The sequence below is a fragment of the Pongo abelii genome, chromosome 6, assembly GCF_028885655.2.
Source record: "Pongo abelii isolate AG06213 chromosome 6, NHGRI_mPonAbe1-v2.0_pri, whole genome shotgun sequence".
NCBI classification, from domain to species: Eukaryota; Metazoa; Chordata; class Mammalia; order Primates; family Hominidae; genus Pongo; species Pongo abelii.
Genome location: NC_071991.2, coordinates 59,570,105 through 59,594,181, shown reverse-complemented (window position 1 = coordinate 59,594,181; position 24,077 = coordinate 59,570,105). Strand labels below are relative to the sequence as shown.

The 24,077-nt window shown below is 39.5% G+C and overlaps 1 long non-coding RNA gene and 1 pseudogene across 1 annotated transcript in view; both read right to left on the bottom strand.

Annotated features, from left to right (window-relative positions):
- Nucleotides 1-1,911: 1,911 nt before the first annotated feature.
- The window catches only part of LINC03007 (long intergenic non-protein coding RNA 3007), a 154,773-nt gene continuing 132,607 nt past the window's right edge, over nt 1,912-24,077 (bottom strand). Inside the window, exons 3-5 of the long non-coding RNA XR_008526978.1 lie at nt 7,335-7,385; nt 6,719-6,968; nt 1,912-5,746 (exon numbers count right to left, since the gene is read on the bottom strand). This is a non-coding gene — a long non-coding RNA (long intergenic non-protein coding RNA 3007). The remainder of the gene's footprint in view (nt 5,747-6,718; nt 6,969-7,334; nt 7,386-24,077) is intronic.
- Nucleotides 15,386-21,416, bottom strand: LOC129060355 (tigger transposable element-derived protein 1-like; annotated as a pseudogene).

Here is a 24,077-nt window from a genome sequence, read left to right as displayed (position 1 = left end):
AGCATTGGAAAGCTAATGTTGAGCACTTTAAATTAGAACCCTCAGCTGGCTCTCCTGAATGTCTGTCCTCAACCTAAACAGGTTGCTGGAAAAGCCAGAGCAGCAGTCTAGTGATGCCCCAGAAAATAGTCTTTCCCATGAGGTTGAAAATAAGAAATCATTTCAATATCAGTAGGGAAGTGGAGCTAAGAACAGTAATCATCTGCTGGTTATGCCACAAACTTCTTCTGTTTCCTTTTATTTCTCACTCCCTTTATGACCTTTCTTTCTTCCCACTTTTTATTTTTTACCTCCCTCTTGTCACAAAACACTTTCGCCAAATACTTGAAACATATATTTAGTTGGTACAGCTAGCTACACATTGATATGACCTCTTGTGCAATTTGGATAATGGATTTCCAAGCTTTATGAGGAAGAACAAGCCCTTTTCCTTCTCTCCCAGAAAAGGAAATGAGATCAAGGACCCTTGGCTAAGAACATAACCAAGCCTTATTCAAATAGTAATCTTCAGCTTTTTCTCTTGAAAACTAAGGGAATGTCCATCCAAATCCCAAAGAGGAGAAAGAATATGTGGAAAGAGGAATATAGAGGAAAGAACCAAGCAACATGACATGGAATTCATGGAGATAGGTGTATCTATTCAATTACAGCACAGGAAATGTTTCTGCTCTTCCTAAAGAGTTTGGGTAGTCCTGTCTGAGAGACTTAATGCTCGTTTCAGGAGATGTGTGCATTTAGGACAACAGACATGCCTGTAACTCCAGCTGCAGAGGAGACTGAAGTAGACAAGCCCATGGCCACCCTAGGTATGTTTTATATGCCTTCCTCCGTCCCCCCAGACAGTATTGCCCTTCTGTGAGACCTAGGATGGCAATGGCCACTACTTCTGATCCTACTGAAGGTCCTCTCTGCATCTGTACTTTTCTCAGACTTGGGGAAATACACAAAGAGAAGTAGAGTTGAGGACCCTACTTCAGTTCCCACTTCTGTAACTGGTCAGGAAGCCCAACTTGGTCATCACAGCTGCCTTCTCCCCACCCTTTCTATGTTGTCTCTACCCACTGCCAGCAACTCAGCCGGGTAGGCTCTTATCTGATGGGATGACCAAACTTTCAATCTGGGATAATCTGAGTGCTTGATAGCCTTGGCCTTACTGTGTTGCCTCACTTTTCCAGTGCCAGAGATTATTGGGCAAGGGAGTGTGGAGCTTGGATTGAAAGGCAGATACAGATTTAAATTTGAAAGGTTAAGAAAGGTATGCAAAGGAAATATTATTGCCTAAAATATTTTACCAGAAAGGTGAACCTGAGTCTGATCATGCTTCTAGCTTTAACTAATAATTTACTGGGAAATACAGGGAAAAAGGCCCTGATATTTTTAATAAATTGAGAAGGAAGCTGTAGGGGAGATATTTAAAGAAATGCTAAGAGACTTAGCATTCTTATTTTAAGAAATGCTAAGAGACTTAAGAGACATACCAACCAATTGCCATGTGTGAACCTTGTTTGAATTCCGATTTTAACAAACAGCCTCTTCCACCTCTTTAAGAGATAAATATTCAGTACTTTTACTTTTCATGCTTAATAATTTTATTAAAGTTTATATTGTTGTTTGTTAAATATCAGTGGTAGAATTTTTAATACAAAAGATTATGGGGACAATGAATAAAGCTATTAATTTCAAATTTGATACATATTTTTGTTGCAGAGAAGTAAAATGTTCAAGGAAAGTCTTTTAAGTATGAAAATACATTTCATTAAGATAAAACCATATGGGGGAAGTAGTATATAAAGAGTGCATTTATAGAGATAAAGAAATGTAAAATTTCAAGAGCTTGTTTCTATATTTTTTTTTTTAAATAGTGAGATAGGCATCAAATTGTTATGATACTTAGATTCTGTGGATACATTTAAAAGAGTACTATAGATCAGGTGTGATGGCTCATGCCTGTAATCCCAGCACTTTGGGAGGCCGAGGCGGGTGGATCACTTAAGGCCAGGAGTTCGAGACCAGCCTAGCCAACATGGTGAAACCCCATCTCTACTAAAATTACAAAAAAAATTAGCTGGGTGTGGTGGTGCATGCCTGTAATCCCAGCTACTCAGGAGGCTGAGGTGGGAGAATTGCTTGAATCCAGGAGACGGAAGTTGCAGTGAGCCAAGATTGCACCACTGCACTCCAGCCTGGGTGACAGAACAAGACTCCATCTCAAAAAATAAAAAAATAAAAGAGTGATATAACAGTAGAAATGTGCCAGCAATTGAGTCCTTCGTAACTGTCAAACATGCCAGAAATTGCACCCTTTGTAACTGTTACAACTTGTGATTTAAAAAATTTAGATGCTAACTTAAAAGTGTGGGAGGGTCCATAGTTTCTAAATTCTTTCAGGGGAGTCTAAGAAAAAGAGATTAAAAATCCTTGCTGAATCCACTAATGCTCAACAATTTTTTTGGACTTGAGTTCATTTTCTTGCATTAATACCTATCTACTCTCCTCAGAATGCGTTTTAGGAAGAAAAATTTATATACTCTAAAAGTCTTTAATTGCTACAGTGGTACCAAGAGGCTTGTGCTTCTTAGCATCATTTATTCATTATTCATTTACTTAATACATTTCAGTTGAGCAGATACTAGGTTCAAAAACCTGTGCCAGGTCCCAGAGAAATACCCACACGAATCAGGTACAGATCCTCCTGTTAAAGAGCCTAGCAGTGATCAAATTCTTAAGCTCTGCCCTTGTTTAACGCAGTCACATAAGCCCAGTGAGACTCTTCCAGTAACCTCCTGAAAATTGAAATGGTCTTAAGAGAGTCTTGCACAACCATTATTGAAAATGAGTAAAAACTAAAAAATAATATTTCAAAAGGTATGTTCCTTAATTGTACTCTTAATTGAAATTGCTTCTTGGTTCTCTGGTAGCACCTCTGGAAAGATGAACTAGAAGCCAATTTATAAGGTCAGTGTCAGAGAATCCATCCTTATTACTGGTAGGAAAAAAAAAACTCAAGTAGGACAGGCTGCAAAGTGATATCAATAATCCAGATCTGTCACTGCATGCCCCTAGACTTTGCAAATGCCCCAAAGATTATGTGTACATGGAGTTCTGATCTGAATATGATTTATCTGCAGCAGTCTGACCAGCTCTGTTGAACAGAGTCAGCTATATTTTTGGGGGCTTAGAAGATGACATTAATATTGCCCATATTTATCACTGTGAGGAGACATGGAGTTGCAAGTTGCAGTTCTGAGTTCTGTGGGTACAGAGTCACAAGTGTATACTGTTTTCTGATGTGTAAATGATTCGTGTGTTAAACCCAGTGAGCTTTTTTTAAGGAATTTTTTACTCTTTTATGTATTTCTATCTACCTGCCTTCCTTACCCTACACAAACTCACACACTCATTTGTCCATTCTTACACAAAATAATCCCTTCTTTGATTATTCAGAGAAAAGCCCGTGTATGACTGGGATGTCGACGTCAAGGATGCAAAAGTCACTATTTCTTACTGAACAGTACTCCAGGCCTGACTCCTCTGGGAGTACATCAACAGGATGCAGTTCTGCAACTCTGCTTTTTATCAGTTTTGTGTCTTGTTTTGTTCTTAGCAATCAGAAGAGCAATTGCCCACCCATTCTCTCAGCGATTACTTAAAACATCAAGAAGGGATCTAGCCCATTGTTCTCAGTGATGGGCTCTAGGCATTATAAACCAGGCATTTCTGCTTGTCAACATTATTCACTCACTCAACAAATGCTTATTGACCACCTGTGGTATGCAAAGCCCTGGGCCAAGCATTAGGGAGAATTGTCTGTATTTCATAGATTCTGAAACAGTTATTTTTCAACATTTGAATGTCTCTGAATTTGGGGAGTTTACTTGGCAAGGCTTTTTTTCTTTCTTAGTGATACCTAAAACAATGCCATCTTACAATCAATGGCCTCTCAGATTTGATGAAATCCTACATTGTCCATGACATCTCTGCTTTCACCAAAAAAGGGATTATACAGAAGAAGAGGAGGTAAAACTCAACTATCACTGGGCTTTTCACTGATCGTCAACTTTCAGAGCAAGAGAAGTCTGAGCTTCTGTGGTTTGAAGATGATCTGTGTGTTTCATTTCCTCATGCCCTCCCTGGCCTTACAAGCTGTCATAACTTCACATGGATTACCTATTATTATCCTATAGTTCTTAAAATTTCAAATGACTTTTTAATTGATGTTGGGTGTGTGTGTGGGTGTGTGTGTGGTGCTTTCTATAAAATAATTCATTAGGAAATCGATTTTTCATCCATTATTGAAGCCATCATTTGAAGATACTGTTTCTTAGAATATATCTACAACATGCCAGTGGAAACTAGTTAAAATATTTTTATTAAAGCAAAATGAAGGTTTTTTGTTGTTGTTTTTGTTTTCCCTTTATTCAGCCAAACATTTACAAACTCCCTAAGATGCATCAGACACTACTAAGTACTGTTAGGAGACAGTGACAAATTGGATATAGTTTTTGCCTTCAAAAGACAGTTAAAGGAAGGATAAAACCTGTAACTACCAATGCTCATATAGGGAAGAATGAGTGAGTCCTGGGGCCAAGATCCAAGAATATCTGAATGAAATCTGCATCATTCCATGGCACTACATCTACCATTAAATATCACAAAACAAAAGCTGTTCTTCCTTTCCTCAGAAACACGGCTGCTTCAGGTCTACCCAAGTAGACCACAGAACGATGAACCAAAACAGCCCTTCCATGGCTGATATACAAAGACAACTCCCATCCCCTGGTGGATAGAAAGGACCACATATCTTGAAAACTTTACAATAAGCCAAGTGTTCCATGCCTCATATACCTGCTGTCATTGGTTTCTACCCACTAATCAGTGTTACCACTGTGTGGTTTCTACCCACTGATTGGTGTTTCCACCCAGTAGTCAGGGTGCTCCCCGTTCTCCTTCCATAATGTTTCGTACCCTTTCACCCCTGCTCAGCTTCTCCCAGACCCCTCCCTCACGACTTTTTTAACTGGCTTTCAGAAACTTTTACCTTTAATTCCCTTGTAAAATTCTCCCTCTCCTTTATTTGAACTATAAGCTGTTTGAGGACAGGAACCAAGCATGGATGACACAGAGTAGACAATGAAAATATGTTTTGCTTTGTCAAGGAAGGATGAGAAAGAAAATAGCTTCTCTTCTTGAATATGGGAGTTTAGGAAACTGAAAAAAGCTTTGGCACACCCACAGAGCAGGAAATTTTATCATAGAAGGCTGAAAAAATTCAATCCTGGGTTTCCCCTCCTGGAACTGAGACCAATGAATCTTAATCTTTTTTTGCCCCAGCACACATGACAGTTGATAGTCACATGAATACCAGATTGTTGTGAGCAAAGTCAATTTATCTGGAATTCTCACGACTGACTTTCAAGCCACCTTTCTGTCCTACTTGCTATGCAAGTGATTAAAAGTGAAGTTAATAAAGAGATAATATTGAATCCATTCTAATCTATTGGGGAAAAGTAAACCCACTTGCAGATTTTGCTATTTCATATTTAGTAACATGCTTCTTGAGACAAACCAGTCTGTGGATGCTCCAACACTGTCTTCAGCCCCTGGCCCAGCACACCCTCAGGACAGCTTAGCTTGCTGGCCACACCCTGCGCCAAGACCCAGAAGTCAGAATCCACAGCAACAGGAGCTCTTCCCACAGCTGGGACCCAGAAATGGTTCTACTTTCTTCTTTCAATGCATAAAGGGTCTGTAAACAAAAGGAACAAAAGGAAAAGCAGAAACATTATCAACGTGAAAAGAAAACCATCCATTCTAAATATGTCCCTTTATTTTAAAACAAAGCATACCAACACAAAGCTTTATTTCTAGTATATCCAGGTTTATGGTACCTAATTTTTAGAGCATCCTATCTTGGGGGGCGAGCCTTTATAACATTTGTTGAGTAAAATTAACTGACTCATCATTCTTCTTCTAGTGATGCAGTCAATGTTTGTAGTTTATTTGAAACTCAAATTGAACTGGGTGTTTTGTGTTTTATCTGGAATCTTATCCCTAGAGACTGTTGCTTGAGATTCACCAAACACTATATCCACTACTTCTGATCACAAGGATTTGAAGAAATAAGTACTTAATAATGGTGGCACTTCAAGTATTGGGGATCCTATCAAGAAGAAGGATTTGGAGACCTCCTCACATCTCAGAAATCACAATACAGGCAGGGGCTCTACTTCCTGTATGGAAGGGGACCCACGTCATCATAGCTGAGAAGAGAAGGCAGCAGCCAGCAACAAAATAAAAGATCAAAGGGAAGCCAAGCACTTGCAAGAACTACAGTGGATACCATCTTCTGGGCCCTGTACTGGGTCCCCTGTGCCAACCCAAGAGAGCTAACTCTGTTCAGCCTCCTTCCCTCCTGAGCCTCTGAGAAAGTAGAGAATGAGACTATAGTTCAGTGGTTTGAAAGTCATAATATTCTGACAGAGGCTCAATTTATGTTCAGCATTTTTTCTTTTGCATCCCAGTCAGGACTTCCACTCAAGTTCTCTTAAAGGAAGGTAAATATTTACAGGTGGAAAATGGCACTAGGTGCCTTGATAAGCTCAAAGAAACAGTTAAATTTGTGTGTGGATCTTTGTTTGTTTGTTTGTTTGTTTGTTTTTGAGACCGAGTTTTGCTCTTGTTGCCCAGGCTGGAGTGCAATGGCACAATCTCGACTCACCGCAACATCCACCTCCTGGATTCAAGCGATGCTCCTGCCTCAGCCTCCCGAGTAGCTGAGATTACAGACATGCACCACCATGCCCGGCTAATTTTGTATTTTTAGTAGAGATGGGGTTTCTCCATGTTGGTCAGGCTGGTCTCGAACTTCTGACCTCAGGTGATCCGCCTGCCTCAGCCTCTCAAAGTGCTGGGATTACAGGCGTGAGCTACCGCACCCAGCCTGTGTGTGGATCATTTAATCACCATATCTGGAATATATAAACATGGCACATATTATCTTTGCCACCCCCTGCTTTTTTGTAGCCTCAAAATTTGATCCAAGACTGGGAGTTAAAAAGTCCCATTTTGTGTAATCAGGTTCTGGTTGAACATGATTGCTGAATTATTTTAAATTAAAGACACATGTCTGGGGGTTGAGCTGTATGTATTATTTCAGGATGGTGTCCATTAGGTCTTATCCACAGGGGCTATCTTCAACTTTTGCCACATTCAATGCATTCTTTATACATCAGTGTTTTCAAAATGGTGAATCACATGTTAGGGAAAATTGGAGGGAATATGGTACTCGTTAAATGGTGATTTTTTGAAAATTATCTTGAACGTATTATTCAAACCTGTTTCCAGTCTCCCCTGCTAAGGGCCCCACTGCTGGTTGGAAAAGTTCTCTGTGGGGAGAAAAAAGAATATTTTAAAGTCAATAACAATGCATAAATAAATAAAATCCTACAGTTGTGCAAGGCCCTTTTGCAAGCCTAAATCTTTGAAGACTCTACAACTGAATCAACATTTACTTTAACTCCTTGTCAGCCCTAAACACTTTAAATGTCTTAATTGCAGATCTAAATCATTGCGGCTGCCATCGGTTTTTCACTTTGAATGCAGATGTCCCTGAACTGAGACTTTGTCAGACTTCACCTCATAAGGGCAGCCTGCCTATTTAATAAATCGTTGCATCATGTCAAGGGCTCCTGCCCGGACTTGAAGGTCGCCTTTCGTGAGGAGCAGTCAGGGTGAGGGAAACTGTGTGGCTGAATTGGTCTGTTGGCCCAGCCACATTAGACATCCCTCTACTCCAAAGTTCTCCTTCCTGCTAGGAGCTGGTGCGTCTGCTGCATGGTTGTTCATTTGCACAGCTTTATGGAGGTACTATTTACATACCATAAAACTCACTCTTTTGAAGTCAAAACTCAATGATTTTTTTCGTAAATATTCAGAGTTGTGCAACCATCACTGCAATCTAATTTTAGAGCAATTCCATCACCCCCAAAATAAACCTCATGCCCATTTGTAGTCATTCCCTCTTCCCACCTCTGGCCCATGGCAATCACTAATTTTTCTGTCTCTATAGATTTGCTTTTTCTGGACATTTTATATACATGGAATCATACAGTATGTGATCTGATCTTTTTTACTTTGCGTAATTTTGAGATGTGTTCATGTAGCATGTAGCAATACTTTTTTTCATTGTAAGTAATATTCCATCGTGTAGATATACCATATTTTCTTCACCCAGGCATCCACTGATAGACATTCATTTGGGTCACTTCCACTTTGCAGCTATTATGAAACAACCTTCTGTGAACATATGGGTATTTTTTAATGAATTGGAGGTCAGATTGCTATTGTCATTCACAGTCAACTTTAAGTTGGGCTTACTCTTTTTTCAAGAAGTCACCCATATTTTTGTTAAAGCTGCCTATTGGAACATTCCAGAATAAAGTAGACTCCTGAGTGCTTCAAAAAATAATATTTATCAGAATGAGACCCTCAGTGATTCCAGGGCATCAAGTGGTTAAGCATAAGGGAGGGAACCATTGGAAGGAAGTTTCAAGACCAAGAGCGATTTGAAGAGCAGCAGGAGCCGCTTCTATACCAGTGATGACCCAGAGTTTAAAGAGCTCAGACCCACATGCGCCTGCCACGCAAGTGTTCCTTCTGGCAGCCTCGGCACTGCCGGACTTCTGAAAGCCCTGTTGACTTAAATAACATGGGGGCTACTCAGGGAGAAGTCAAGTTGGAAGTGGCAGGGGAGGTGAACAGGTCATAACACAGGGAACGGAGTTGTCAGGCTTTGTTTATTTTCATGTCTTCTAAGACTTCAGCGACTGATAGGAGAGGCCAGCCATTCTGCCATCGAGGAAGGAGTGTTGTACTTGATGCGGAAGCAGCTAGATCAAAAGGCGCCCTTCTATGTTGCCCGAAATCACCCATCTAGAGCCATGAAAAATCCGTGTCATGAGAAATCCTTTCCCCAGAAATCATCATGGAAAGCAGGCATATAAAAGGCAAGTTGGTTTAGGAAATGTAATGCTGATCAAAAGGAAAGCCCCGCGTCCTGGGCCTGGCACAGCTCTAACTCTGACTGTGGCCTTGGGCAGGTCACTCACCACTCTGGGCCTCGGCTTCCTCATTGTGAAATGAGAGAGATTGACATCTGGATTTCCACCTGAGGTTTTTTTTTTCCCACATCCAATATTCTGTTTCTCTGACAACTGTGAAAACTGATACTTTTGAAACCCATATTTAAAAGTGAAACCAGTATCATCATCCATTGGCAATCAAGCTACTGATGTCAAGAGGCATGATCTGGAATGCCAAAGGGTGAATAATTAGCATAAGGAACACAAGGTTTTTAAAATGCTGCCTAGTGGCACCCCTATTCTATTTTGCAGATAGGAAAATTGTGGTTGGTTTTTTTACATATTCTCTTGCAGGTTGTTTAGCTTCTTTGTGTCAGAGTTAGGAATTAACCCAAGTTTTAGGGCTTCCAGACCTTTACTGTATCAATTAATCCAGATCGCCTAGGAGAAAAGAAAATAATCATTCAAGAGCCTGTATAAAATAAGCCGGCACTTAAAAAAAAAAAAAAAAAGAAACTCTGACCTTCTAGCCAAAAACAAAAAGCCATATTTTTCTTGTTTTTGCTTTGCTTTATGATTTAGGTTCTTATTGGAATGATGAGATCCTGCTGGAGAAAGAGGATGAAGGGTGGTTACAGTCTGATAATAAATGATGAGGCTGATGGACTCCCAAGAAGAAAGAATGCTCCTGTTGAGAAGAACATCAGCGTGTCTCTTCCTCCCTTTTCCTCAGTTGCTTATGTACTCTCTTGCCCGTGGAGCTGTCTGACATCTCTTGGCCAGGCTCTCAGACAAATAGCCAGCTTCGGAGGGCTTAACACGCTTTCATTAGGACTTTCAAGTACATATCTTGCTGGAAGCCAGCAATCTCGGTCCACTTCCCCATGGCAACAACCAGCCTTGGAGTTCACAGGGACGCCTGCTCCTTTGAACTCCATACAGAGTATTCCAGAGCCCTGGATTTTGACTGTCCTCCAAAGCCAGTGACCAGCCTGGTAGTAAAAGAAATCTGGGGACAGATGGTATGAAATTGAAATCACATAATCACTACCCTCTCCCAAATGCTGGCCTGTTATATTGGTGAGTCTCCACAAAGCTCTGTGGCACTCATGCTGGTCTTGCTGGAGACCTGCATCTTAAACATGGGTGCCTGAACATCAGGGCTGATGAAGAGCTGGCCCATTAAAGAGGAATTTCATCCACGTCATGTGGTCCCTCCGTGATCATCAGAACCACATGTGCATTTGAAGAAGTCCTCATGCCACTGGACCAATGACAAGGTCTCTTTCAACTTAGTCCCATCTGTTGTTGAAAAACTACTCTATTTGTGAGAAGCCATTCTGAGGCGGAAAGCGAGCCTGATCTTTGGGGGAAAACATGGCTACAGGGGTTCTTTCCTCTGAAAATCTGTAAATTTAGCTAAAAGTTACTTCAGGAGAAAAAGCCATCGGTAGCAAGCACTTGGCATCATGGAAAGATCCTGACATCCTCTTGATTTACTGTAGATGTCTGGCAACCTCTCTTTGCTTCCCCTCTCTCAATTGTAAGATAGAAATGGTCAGTGTTCATGTTATAAACCAACATTTGCCTGCCCGAGCTGAATTCTTGTCAACCTCTGAAGCTACTGAGTGGGGAGTGAAAGAAAGTGAGGGGAGGAGGAAAGCCCCTGGTGCACCCTGGAAGAACAGCACAGATTCCAGCTGAAATCTGCATGAGGCTGGCTGATTCCACTTCTTCCAATCCTCAACTTTCATCAGTGCCAGCAACAGTGTATGGGACAATAGGATGCTTTGGTTGGCATCAACTTCTGGCCTGATGGTGTTAGTTTATTTTCATGGCATATAATTATATTCTCTCCTTCCCTAAATATTTCAAAATGGTGCCTATAATATATAAATCCATAGGCATTAAAGTCATTAGATTCTTCAAGCAAGGGATTTTTAAGAATACACAAAATGACATATTAGATTTCTCCAAGCTGTTACTCAAAAAAAGCAAATAAACATTTATTTATTAAAAAATGCTTCTCTCATTTTACCCTATTGTCATCCAAAAGGAGGAAGAAAGGCAGAGAATTTGGAGTTTAATAATTTGTATTTTAAAGTGCCTCTTCCACTGCTTACTACTCGGATGATTAAAAAGAGTCTGAATTTCAGTTGTCTTATTTGAAAAAGTCAGTATGATAATAGTAAATAAAAGCAACAGCAATTTTAGGGGATTCTTGTAAATATTAAAAAAGCTATTATTGTAAATATTAAAAGTACATGCTTTTTAAATTGTAAAGCCTTAAACAAAAACTGGTTATTATTGTCCATAGAGAGTAAAAGTGATTTCACCAAAACATCTGGAAAAGGTTTGTCTTTTGCACAGGGTTGTTTTTAGTGTGAGATGAAGAGAAAAATTCTGAAAATAGCATGATGAGAAGTGAGCTAGTTTCAACAACTTCTTTGTCTGCATTTCTCTCTTTCTGATTATGTCTCCAAAACTTCCTCACTTCTTGAGCAGAATTCTCTATATTTCATAAACAGGGAGACATTGTTGTCAAAAGAACTCAAACTTGTGTTTGAGACAATCCTCCTGCCATCTCCTATCTCTTCCAACACCTTTCCTCAGAGATCAGATACATTTTCCTGTCAAGATCTTCATTATTCAGAGGTTGCTTTTCAATTTCCTACAATTTCTGTTCACTTGCAAATAAAACCATGCGTTCGTTTTAGGATATAGGGAAAGTTTTTAAGAACAGAAATTAAAGTCAAGCGTGGATAAATTTTATGCATGGCAAATATAGACTTTGATAACCTTGTCTCTATCAGGGTTGATTATAAGTGATTCATCACTTTCTTACTCATGTTATTGATAGAAATACTGGAGTTCTGAGTTTGTAAATTAATAAAACCCCTTATCGATAGCACAATATTCGTTTAATAATATATTCCTAATACAGGCCCATTGTATGAACATACATTGATTGCTTTCTTAAATGGATCACATTACTGCATTTTCATCTATGGAGCTGGAATTATCCATCTCTCTAGAAGCCAGAAGTGCCATGAATTTTCTTTAGCTAATTCAGAGGGAAAAGGGTGAAAAGACTGGGGGCCAGGACGCAAGACAGCATGGTGTTCAAAAGAAAGGTGGCCTTAGATTTTGAGAAGAGATGGCATGCTAAAGCACTGTGCCTTCTTCAGTTTATCTACACTGCCAAAGTCTTTATGGAAAGTATAGTCTTTGGATTGCACTGGTCATCCTATGGACAAAACAGTAAGATGTTCTTTAAAATGTTCATTTTCATCTATATGTTAAAGAGACAAGCAGCAAGCTTTAGCAATCCTGCTAGCTAAGTAGTTCTGAACTTTTTCTAAGGGAGATGGGCAAGGATACTTTTGAAACTCTGAAGAAGATTCCTCTTCCAAGCAAAAAGCAAATATAAAACGTTGCCTACCAATTCAGGCATTTTATGAATTGCCTGAACCCCATTTAAATATATTATTAAAAATATTAAAAACTTCAGCTATTAAAAATAGCTGAAGTACTCCATGCCTCCTGAATGTACCCCTTTCTTAGCTATTTTTCACATAAATAATGATCATGTTAACAATGGAGACTCTCTTTTATATGAAGCCATATGTCATAAATAGTATGTGATATGATTTATATGCTCAGTAGTATCAATAAGTAGTATAGTTATATGTAATAAATGGTAACCTTTTTTCTAAACCTTTTTAGCCCTTAAAGGTCAGCTGAGGACAAAGACATCATCCTTTTATTAATTTTTTAAATGCCATAAAGTTAATAAAAAGTAAAACAGTTTTCTGGAAAAGATTCCCCAATTCTTTGCTTTCCAGAAAGAATCTACCTCTCTGTATCTATTTATTTAACTATCAGTCATCACTGCAATGAACACTTTCTTAGCAATGAAACAAGTAAAATCAATGTGAGAGGAAAATCCTAATTAAAGAAATCCTAGCTAAAGGAAGAGCTAAAAAATATAGTAATTCCTTTTTGTGGAAAATGGATGAGGAGTAAAGCTCTTTTATAAGAAATAAATTTTCTATGCAAATAAAAACTTGGTTTTATTTTTTAAATACAGTACTCTATTATTTTTGAATAATAACAAAAGACTTAATGTGTCAGTTTTTTTCCTCGTTTCATTGAGAATTAAGGGCCACCAATACTTTTTTTTATAAGATACATCAAAAGCACATAAAGATCTTTCAAATTTTACCAAAGGTTTTCATTTCATTAAATTGACTTATTAAAAATATGTTATTTTATTCTGAAATAAATAATTGCATAAATTCATATTCTTCTTTGTTAACAGTTTTAAAAACATTTCTTAGTATAAAAAATCAAAAGCAGCTATAGCCAAGTTAAACTTCAAAAATTAACTTCAAACAACTGAAAATTATAAAAGGCATATGTTTTGGTTTTCTTTATTGTATCCCCAGGTAAATTATGGTATTAAAAATACCTCAGTCAAGGGCTTTACTCATGCCATAAAGCCTCATGTTACTTCTCAAAGAAACAAGAAAGAAAATAATTATATATGGGTAGATTATATGGTGATAATATTGTATAAGTATACTTTAAATGGAGTTGCCAAGATGGTTGCTTTATATTAAAAAAAAGTCCATAAAACATATAATTCATAAGTGGACTCTTCTGCATTAGTAGAGTGAATGTTTCATTTTCAGAATTACAGATGTATAAAAATCATACTTCCCTGCTATGAAAGACCAGTAAATGTCCTTGTGTTCTGTAAAAACTTAAATGCTGGAGGCCAATACTCACAAAATGTAATAATATTTCTGCTAAAAAAGCCAACTTTTTTTTTAATGAGGAAAAGAAATCAAACATATACATCCTAAGTGCAACATTTCCAAACTTTTAAAAAAGGACAGTATGTGAAATTGCCAATTCTATATTTTTAATTTGCTCATGTTTGCTGAAATCAATTCTGTTTACAGGAATGAATGGAATCATTAAACACATACTGATGTGACTGGCTCATCTCCTCTTACCTTGCTTTGAAGGAAGCCAGCTCTTACTGGAAAAAGACAACAAGGTAAAATAAGAATGGGACTTTTTTTAATGTTTATGAAGCAAAACAAACAAACAAATAACCCCACAGGAAAAAAAGCAGGAACAACTCTCTTTCTTTTAAACACCTGTTACCATTAAACTCTGGGGACTTTATGCAACTGAGTGCTTGAGCAATATCCACGGTACATGCCTTACAAAGGAATAGTATGCTAAGTTTCTCTTCCATAATTTGGAATGAAGAACATTTTTTCTTAGAATCAAATATTCCACTGGATAGGAGGATTCTCTGGTTGACTCACAAAATCCAAAACAACCCACAGTTCAGCTTGCCTTATATATGAATAATGTTTAAGCACCAAACAACCATCAGATTAAATACTTTCTAGAGAAAAATGCACTCTATATTCCATCTCACAGTGCCAGAAGTAGCTCAATAACAACCCAGAGGCATGGCTAGCAGTTGGAGGGAGGAAGGAAGAACAGGTCAGCTAATCTTGACCACCATAAATTCCTACATTCTGTAATGTTGTTTGGAAAAGGTAATATTGTCTACAGCCATACTACTCCAAACACACCCAATCTCGTCTGAAAAAGGTAAAATTGTGACGCTCATAAAAAGATAAAATGACCTTGTTTCCAAGATTTTTTTCAGCTCATTAATTAATAAGGGATAAATAAGATGTTATAATCAGATCAAAGAAGAATTCAACAATCCACACATATATGGGCAATAAGGAATGTCAGAAATAATTTACAAGATGCAAAAGGATCTATCTGCAGGCAATGATCAATTACATTCCACCAGGTATAATAAATTCGACTTCTATAGATAAGAATTATTTTCCTTATTACCAGTTTTCTACAACTTGCAAAACTATAAAATAGCTCAAGATCAATAAAACGTGGAAGTAACCCCAATTATACCCACCTAATTAGACAGGACACTTTTCTTTTATCTATTTCAAAGTACTTCATAATTTTCCCTGGCAATACATACAACAGTAGAGTCTATTAAGGCCAATCACATCCTTGATGTTGTGAATTGGGGAGGAAATACTGAATTCCAGATAGCAATACTCCCACTGTCTATTAATAAAGGCTATAATACCAGTGCTGTCCGGTAGAAATATAACGCAAGCTACAAATGCAGCCACATAGATAAATTTTACATTTTTTAGCAGCCACATTTTTAAAAACATAGAAATTGTTAATCTGTTAAGTTTAATAAAATATGTAAATAACTAAATGCAAAGTATTATCTCAACATATAATCAATAAGAAAAAATATCAATGAGATATTTTACATTCTTTTTTACGTTCTGTGTCTTCAAAAGCCAGTGATGTTTTACACTTACAGCACCTCTGAATTCAGACTAGCCACATTTCATATGCCTTACTGGCCATATGTGGCCAGTGGCTACTGAACAGCACAGGTCTACAGAAATCAAACTTTGGCAAGCTAGCTAAGCTTTGCAGGGTTTGGAATATTAATTAAAACATTTTAGGTTTGTCCCTATCTTATTTTCAAGATAGCCAGGTTCTCAGATATCCTCCTTTTAAAATGAAGCATGATCAATGCCCGAGGAAATTATACAGGCATACCTCAGAGATATTTCAGATTCAATTCCAGTCACTGCAATGAAGTGAGTCACACAAAAATGTTTTGGTTTCCCACAGCAGACAGAAGAAGTTATGTTTACACTATACTGTAGTTTATTAAATGGATATGTCTAAAAAAGAATGTGCATACCTTCATTAAAAACACCTTATTGATAAAAAATGCGAGCGATCATTTGAGCCTGCAATGAGCCGTCACCTTTGCTGGTGGAGGGTCTCGCCTCAGTGTTGATGGCTGTGACAGATCAGGGTGGTGGTTGCTGAAGGTTGGGGTGGCTGTGACAATTTCTTAAAATAACGCAACAATGAAGTGTGCCACATCAATGAACTCTTCCTTTCACAAGAGATCTCTCTGTAGCATGTGATGCTGTTTGATAGCAGTTTACCCACAGTAGAACTTCTTTCACAATTGGAGTCAATCCTCTCAAACCCTGCCACTGCTTTATCAACTAAGCTTATGTAATATTCTGAATTGTTTGTTGTCATTTCAACAATGTTCACAGCATCTTCACCAGGAGTAGAAGCCACTTTCTTTGCTCGTCCATAAGAAGCAACTCCTCATCAATTCAAGTTTGATCATGAGATTGCAGCAAGTCACTCACATCTTCAGGGTACACTTCCAATTCTAGTTCTTTTGCTATTTCCACCACATCAGCAGTGACTACCTCCACTGAAGTCTTGAACCACTCAAAGTCATCTATAAGAGTTGGAATCAACTTCTTTCAAACCCCCATTAAAGTTGATATTTTGACCTCTTCCCGTGACTCATGAATGCTCTTAATGGCATCTGAATGGTGAATCCTTTCCATACGGTTTTTAATTTACTTTGCCCCAGTCCCTCAGAGGAATCACTTTCTATTGCGGTTATAGCCTTATGAAATGTTTTTCCTAGATAAGGCTTGAAAGATGAAATTGCTTCTTGATCCATGGGTTGCAGAATGGATGTGGTACTAGCAGGCATGAAAACAGCATTAATCTTGTGCATCTCCCTCAGAGCTCTTGGCTGACCAGATGCATTACCAATGAGCAGTAATATTTTGAAAGGCATCTTCCTGAGCAGTAGGTCTCAACAGTGGGCTTAAAATATTCAGTAAACCCATGCTGTAGACAGATGTGCTGTCATCCAGGCTTTGTTGTTTTATTTACAGAGCCCAGGCAGACTAGATTTAGTGTAATTCTTAAGGGCCTTGGGATTTTCAGAATGGTAAATGAGCATTGGCTTCAATTTCAAGTCACCAGTTGCATTAGCCCCTAACAAGAGAGTCAGTCTGTCCCTTGAAGCTTTGAAGCCAGGCATTGGCTTCATCTCTCTAGCTTTCAAAGTGCTAGGTGGCATCTTCTTCCAACGGAAAGCTGTTTCATCTACATTGAAAATGTGTTTAGTGTAGGCTCCTTCATCAACAATCTTAGCTAGATCTGGATGACTTACTACAGCTCCTCCATCAGCACTTGCTAGCTCACCTTGCACTTTTATGTTATGAAGACACCTTCTCATCTTAAACCTCATGAAACAGTCTCTGTTAACTTCAGACTTTTCTTCTGTAGTTCCCTCACCTCTCTTGGCCTTCATAGAATTGAAAAGAGTGACAGCCTTGCTCTGGATCAGGTTCTGGTTCAAGGGAATGTGATGGCTGGTTTGATCTTCTATCCAGACCACTCAAACATTCTCCCTATCAGCAATAAGGCTGTTTCACTTTATTTTCATTCATGTGTTCACTGGAGTAGCACTTTTAATTTCCTTCAAGAGCTGTTTCTTCACATTCACAACTTGGCTGAGTGGTGCGGGAGGCCGAGCTTTCAGCCTATCTCAGCTTTAAGCATGCCTTCCTCACTAAGCCTAATCATTTCTAGCTTTTGATAAAGAGACATGTGACCCTTCCTTTCACTTGAACACTTAGAGGCTAATGTAGGGTTATTCATCAGCCTAATTTCAATATTTTTGTGTCTTAGGGAACAGGGAGGCCTGAGAAGAGGGAGAGAGTCGGGGAAGGGTTAATCAGAATGGCTGGCAGTGGGGTAGTCAAAACAGAATTTACCAATGAAGTTCACCATCTTATATGGGCACAATTCGTGATGCTCCAAAGTAATGATAATAATGACATCAAAGATCACAGATCACCAAAAAAGATACAATAATCATGTAAAAGTTTGAAATATTGTGAGAGTTACCAAAATGTGACACACAGACACCAGTGAGCATATGCTGTTGGAAAAATGGCACCAACCAAGTTGCTGGACACAGGGTTGCCACAAATCTTCAATTTGTGAAAAAATGCAGTATCTGCAAAGTGCAATGAAGTGAAGTGTGATAGAACAAGGATGGCCTGTGGCTGAAATGGCTGTCAGCGCAGCCCCATGGATGTCCTCATTAGCAGTCTGTACCAGTGTCTTTTCCAAAGGAAACCATACTTACCCTGTGATGTCAGAGGGAAAAATGAACACACAGGGACATGGCAATAACCATAACAATGAAGGTAATATTGCTGTGCCTGTCACTTGAGTGTGACAGCATGCATCAAAACATTAACTTTTTCATTTTCAAATCACTCTTGTGGGGTAAAGAAAGGTAGAATGCTTCTCATAAGCCCTCTTCCACTGCAGCATGAGAAGAGACATTTTGCTTCTAAGCAAAGAAGTAGCTAAGGCATATCCAACTCAGCGTCTCAGAAACCACAAAGACCTCAACTAGTCACCAGAAGATCCAGCTCAAAGCTCCACCTCTGAAGGGAGAGAGCCCCCTTCCCCAGGGCACAGCCCCATAGCATCCCTCAATGCCACGGCACCACATCATCAGTGCCAGGCAGGTGCTGAGGAGGAAGGTGGTAGGAGGAAGCCCAGCTTACCTGTGTGAGCCAGGGCAGGGATGGCTCCTGGAGGGTTCCCTCATCTCTGTATTTATTTACTCCTCTTTATTGTGCCTTCTCCCCACAGCGGTTTCTGAGAAAGGGATTCAAGTCCCAGGGGTAGATGGCCTGCTGGGATCCCTAATAAAAAATTATTTCACAAAGTAATACAGTAACACTTGGAATTCTTCCTTTCTTGTCGTGGTTGTGGTGTTTTATATAATCCGAACCAGGAGAATATAGGGCCATGTGTGTGCGAGAGGAAAAGAGACAGAGCAAAAGACAGAAAGACAGACAACAGACAAGAGAAAGAACTAGCCAAACGCTGGCTCTCAGACCCCAATCATATCCTCCCTTCCCATTTCCTCAGGATATCAGTCAGCTAAACTCAGTGCTCCAGGGACCAGTGGCCTCCAGATCGCCTTTGAGTCCTCTCCTCCCCCACCCTCACACCCTCTAGTGAACTTTCAAAAAAGCATGGAAGTCATCCTGCTCCCCACCCATCCAGCCAACTATCTAGACTCTGGTGGCCACCATGTGCAATCACCATCTCCTCTGCATGAATGGTACTTTCACCACCTGAGCGACACAAGCTTCCCATTCAATGGGCAGCATCCGCCTGTATTTAACATTAGCTGCTCAATATAACCCATTGAAGGAGTAGGCCCTATGATGTTTGTATAAGGAGAGGGGCAGTGAAGAAAGGGCTCCATGTGCTGAATTCAAGAAGGGGGTTATTTCTTTCCTACTATAAACAGAAATGATTATAAAACCAGATCCCAGAAAGAGCCCCTCAGCCTTCACTTTGGCATGAGGGGGTTTCATTTCTCTGCAAGACTACCTCCGCGTACTGACTTCTCCAAGTTTTTACTGCATTCCAGGGAGGGAGATAGAAACCAAAGCAAATAAAGTGCCCCCAAAGGGCCCTCTCCTCCCTCTGAAAAGCTTCTATTTTTAATTCTCTGCAGCTTTTAAAACAGTCGAATGGGGAGGTTTCAACAGTCTGTGGTGGAAGAGAATGCCTGCCCTCTCTAAGGACACCCACTTTAGATAATCCCAGTTGGCCACGGGACACCAGGGCCAGGGCTGGGCAAAGGAGTTTTCTTGGCAGTTTCTTTTCAGCACATTTCTGTCATCACAAAATAACTTTTAACAACTGTGTTTTCCTCTCTACAAATGAGAAGAAGGCAGATTTTGAGCTGGTGGCTCACTGCATGCAAAATGTACCTGCTTCCCCCATAGCGTCTGGCTCATGCTACAAGTGCGTTTTACTGGCGCTTAGTGCTTTATAGAGATGCTAAACTGGAAACCGGGGATTCCTAAGCTCCCTGCAGAATTTCCCACATTCACCCCGCATCCCCCTCACCAGGTGGGTGGCAATCATGAGCCTATCATTTTCAGGTGGGAAAATGGGCAAAGCCAGAAAAATGGCAAGTCGTTTTCCCAAGCATGTCTTGGAGGATGTTAGCAGGAAGAGTAAACATTTCTTCTCTGACTCAGTCCGGTTTGTGGCCTCGTGGTTACTCTCTCCCAACCACACAATACTGACTGTCACCCTGTGAGCATCTCTTAAACCACGTACCATGCACTCAGACCCTTAAAAGCCTGAAGTGCCCCCACACAGGTCTCCTGAGGTTGAAACAGCTTTGAGCACCCATTGCACGGTGAGCACAGAAGAGCAGGATTGTGGAGGAGGATTTCCTCTGCTTCCTCCTAGGCCACCTTTGCAGAGCTGTCTCTAATACCCACAGGGCCTACTTTCAAAAAGACATATTTAAGGCAATTGGCCGTAGAAAGCTCTAGATCCAAATAACCTTTCAGGGTTCTTAAGGACAGGACTTGAAGCTTGGGGAGGAAGCAGCAAATGAGCTCCAGGTGTGAAGGGGATGAGACAGGCTCCAATGGAGTGGAGAGGTAGGAAGCCCAGATTTCAAAGTTATTTCTACCTCCTAAGGTTACAGCCATTACATCAAGAATTTAAATGTTTAGCCAAAATGCCCTATTTCCTAATACAGAGCTTTTAGTTGGCAAAACCCGACTTATAAATGTCTCCTGAGCCCTCCTCTTCTCTCCAGCTTTTAGAACTCAACCAAAGCCCATTTTACATGAACAAAGGAACAAAGCAGTAGAAGAAAAAAAAAAGAAGAATGAATGTGCCTGTGCCTGTCCATCCTTTGTCCTATCATTTTTTATCAACTTTGAATCCAGTGAAACCTAACAATAATTCAGCCATGAACTTGCTGCGTAAACTGGAGAAATTTGGAGCATATGTTTCCAATTCATTTACACTTGGCTCATCAAAATATGTTGCACTTAAAAAAAACGTTATTTGATGTTTAAGGAATTGTTTCCACCTTTTAAAATAAGACTTTCTCAATTCAAAACAGGAAGCTGCAGAATGCTAAGAGAATAGAAACTCAAATACAGGAAGGTTCAGGGACGGTTCAAAACTCAGAGCCATGAATTTAGAGAGGGTTCAAAAGTTGGCAGCATGAACCCTCTCATCCCCATCCACAAATAATAAATATCACAACACGGAAAAGGAGAAAGGAGAAAGCCACTGGAAAGCCATAACTTATCCTGGCTCCAGACTTACAGTTCTCTTCAATAAACCAGGAGTTCTTGGAGAACTTAGGTTGTGCTGCCTGCAGGGAGCTGAGCTACTCTTGTGTCATAAATTACCTTGCTGGGGATAAACTTTCCTCCAGGTTCAACAGACAGGCAGCTCTGCAAGACCTATCACCCAGCTCTGTGCTTCCTAAATTATACTTCATCTGGTTGTGACATCTGAAAAGCTAGAGGGAGAATGATCACCCCAAATTTGACCTTCCTATGCCACTAGGTCTTTTATTTAAAAAAAAAAAAAAAAAGAATAATAACTACATCAGGGGAAAAAAGATACCATAGCATCCTATTTGAAAACACAAACAGGTAAAAAATAGAGCTTCCTATACACCTCCCAAATAATAGTATGATGTTTTCAAACTTGTCTACACTAAGGGTTTTTTTACATTGCAATGTGACCCTAAGTTCTTCCCCAACTGAGACAGCAACAGTGAAGCTTAAAGTCATTGAAGTGAGAGCAGCAGGGATTAACTTTTCCCCTCCTTTCTTACTTTGCAATCAGCAACAACCTCATTCCAGTTCTCCAGTCGTATTCAGATGTGTACACACAGAGAGACACGTGCACTCAAACATCTGAGAACCCAGAATATTTAAGGAAGTGGCTGCAGTGCCTTGAAATGTGATCAAGCCTCTGAGAGCAGGTATCAGGCCAAGAGAAATAACTCTTATCCGTAAAGAGTTCTCTAATAAATCAGAAAGCCTTTTCTTCCACATGTCACCTGACATGTTTAATTTATCTGGTTTGACAGAATTGTGGCAAGCAGACTGACCACTGGCACAATTAGAATGGGCCTTTTTGACCAAGGGCAGGATATCAGGCATTGAAGGGCACAGAAAAGGAATACACACAGTAGGTATCCTATAAATGCTTGTGGGCCAGCTCGGTGTTATGGAGGAGGCAAAAGAGAACGAAGATTTCAGATTTCACAGGTTTACAACACATCAAGCCAGTGCATAGACTCAGTAACCAGTCTTATCTAATCCAAGAAATTTAACTTAACTGGTTTGCTTCTTCCTGGAATTTGGCCTCTGTCATAAACTCTAAGGAATTGCAAAAATTATTCATTTTTGCTTCTGCATTTTACTTATGGAACATAAGATTTACAAGGAAGAGTAGGAGGAAATGTACTCTTTCTAATGTCTGCACCTTCTGAACTTGTGAACGCAGTGGATTTATTAGTGTCAGCTGGCTAAGCTTGCATCTGGTCATACAATTTGTTTTGAAAGAAAAAGCCTTTACCTGGAGAAAAAACACACCTTGATCCTGCCATCAAAATGGCTTTTAAATACCTACATTTTATTTATTTAGGAAAAATGATCACAGTTACTAGCCCGATGTTCCCTTCCCTGCACCAGCTGCTACACTCTAATTACCAAGGCTCCCCTGGCATCGAACAAGAGGAGACTGTCTTCACTTCACTTCTAAATCTTTATGTAAAGTAGGACTAAGCTACCCCCAGTTTTACAGGTGAGTAAACTGAGACATGGACAGAGATCAACTTATTTTCTTCAAAATTAACTAGTGGCAGGGCCTAGACTTACACCCATTCCGGACCCCAGGTGCATGTTTTCAACTTCCTCGCAAGGCCACCTCTGTGTGAGCCCAGTTCTGTCGATCTTCTTTCAGCAAGAAGGTTATTATTGAATACCCAACGGGCATTCAACTTATCATTGATAATATACATATACCTTAATTATTTTTGTTCATTTACTTTTTCCTATTTTAAGATAATTGAAATATAATACACATAAATAAAAGTGCATAAGTATTCAGTCCCATGAATTTTCCACAAGGTGCATGTAAATCAGCACCCAGATCAAGAAACAGACCATTTGAACCCAAAAGCCCGCTCCTTTTTACCCTCTTCATTATACTCCTGTCTTCATTCCCAGCCAATATGTGCCTTTCCTTTTTTGGGGGGCAGTAATAAATTTGGTTATAAGCACATGCTTTGGAAGCAGATTATCTAGGTTGAAATCCCAGTACCGCTTTTATAAACTTTGTGTCCTTGGGCAAGTTGCTTAATTTCTCTGTGCCTCAGTTTTTTCAACTCTAAATTGGAATATTAATAGAAACTCATGAGATCATGGGGAAGATGAAGGGCTATAATATGTACAAGAGCTTAGGAAAAGGTAAATAGAAAAGCTCAGGGTAAACCCTCAGGAAGAACCAGCTGTTATTACTGGAACATTTCTCCTCATTCTCAGAGACTGTCCAGGGGAGACCAATAAGATGCAAAGATAGTAGAGCAAGGTAGATGGCAAGGGAGAGGGAGATAGAGGGATTCAATCAAGCATGTGCCTTATGTCAATATGAGAAATAAATCCACCTCTAGGCTAGGGAGAGGATGAGAGCTGGACAGGTTGAAGAAGAGCTCACTAGACAGTTTGCCAGTCACACAGGATCAAGTTTCTAAAGTAAAACTGTTATTTGAAATATAATGTATTCTCTCGTCAGTCCTACTAATGTCCCATATGTGTGCAAATATATATGCCAAAGATGATAGGCACGAGTGCTCTTTGAGATCACCCACGGGTCTTCCACTCTCACCATGACTCCTAATAGTCTAGAATTAGATGTATATTTGTTAGCTTCCTACACTAGAAAGAAAAAGCATGTAATTTTTTCCATCCAACTCACAGCTTAATTCCTTCTGCCTACTATACTTCATTAACTAGGCCATTTTGACTGACAGTGCAAAAATCTCTATTTGACATAGCTTTTTAAGTAGAACAGATTCAGGCATTTTTTCCATGTTACATTTCTTCACATTTTTGAGTCACTTAAAATATTTCTGATCCATTTCATTTAGCACTTTTCAAAATTCTCTGCAGTGTAAATCAAAAACAATAGGTAGCTTAAAACACA